Here is a 1,529-nt window from a genome sequence, read left to right as displayed (position 1 = left end):
ATTCAGTTTTCTATTCTTCAAATAACGGTCATTATAAGAATATTATTATTCTTTAACGGTGGTTAATGGCCGTAAATCAGAATTGATTATCTGGTTATGAGTTTTGGTTATAAATACCATGACCATTCTTCATTTGTAGACACACCAAAATAACAACACACTTCATCTTCTTCCATTGCAGCAACACTGTTATTTACGATTTCGTTTCAGGCAAGTGTCCGAGTTCGGCAATGCTCGTTTCTGCTTCGAACCGGAGTACCCTGGGAACAGACCGCGAATCTGTTTAAGGAAATTGTGTCAAACACAAGCCCGGTTCACCGTTTCTGGAGTATATCTTTTCTTATTTTATGATTTTATTATACAAGGTTTCCAACAAACTTAAACAGATTACTTATTATTATTCTTGTATTTCGTTTCAGAATGGAATCCCAACCCATGAGCGTTGTTGTTTCTGCCATCGTACTAAGAAATTGGCATGGTTGATGCACTTTATAATGTGTATTGTAAGGCCAAGACCGCCAAAGAATTATGGGAGTCGTTGGACCGAAAATACAAAACCAAAGATGCCGGTACTAAGAAATTCATGGTGGCAAAGTTCTTGGACTTTAAAATGATAGACTCAAAAACTTTTATGAGTCAAGTCCAAGATTTACAAGTTATTCTTCATGATATTCATGCGGAAGGGATGTCACTTAGTGAGACATTCCAAGTTGCTTGTATTATTGAGAAGCTACCACCAACTTGGGTCGATTTCAAGAACTATCTCAAGCATAAGCGAAAGGAGATGACCATTGAAGATCTTGTTGTTCGTCTTCGTATTGAAGAAGATAACAAAATTACTCTAAAAAGAATTGACGGTCTTGGAACAACAAAGGCCAATGTTGTTGAACATGGCCAATCTTCAAAGGGTAAAAATGGTGGAAAGAAAAATCATGGGAAAGGCTTCAACCTTGGTCCTAAGGGGGGAGTTGGGAAGAAAAAGAAGTTCCAAGGAACTTGTTATAATTGTGGGAAGCAAGGCCATAGGGCCAATGAGTGCAAGCATCCAAAGAAAGAAAATGCTCAACAAGTTAACATGGTTCATGAGGTTGAGAACCTTGTTGCGCTGGTCACGGACCTCTCGATTATGGTCACCGAAGTTAACTTGGTTGGGCAAAATAACAAAGATTAGTGGGTTGATACGGGGGCTACCCGTCATGTGTGCTTTGACAAAAGTCTCTTTAGCACCTTCAAAGAGGTGACTAATGGAGAAAAGGTGTTTATGGGAAACTCCGCTACAGCTGAAGTCAAAGGTGAGGGGAATGTGGTTTTGAAGATGACTTCGGGAAAGGAACTTACTTTGTCAAATGTGTTGTATGTTCCCGAAATTCGTAAGAACCTTGTGTCGGGGTGGCAGTTGAACAAGTTTGGGTTCAAAATAGTGATTGAGTCTGATAAGGTCGTGTTGACAAAAAATGGTGTGTATGTTGGTAAGGGCTATGCCCTTAATGGTATGTTCAAATTGAATGTAACCGTGTTTAACAAAATGA

Source organism: Bidens hawaiensis, unplaced genomic scaffold (assembly GCF_021521415.1).
Source record: "Bidens hawaiensis isolate Kalapana, Puna unplaced genomic scaffold, B.hawaiensis_p1.1 tig00035218_1, whole genome shotgun sequence".
In the NCBI taxonomy this organism is placed as follows: Eukaryota; Viridiplantae; Streptophyta; class Magnoliopsida; order Asterales; family Asteraceae; genus Bidens; species Bidens hawaiensis.
Note: the sequence above shows the minus strand (reverse complement) of the source record.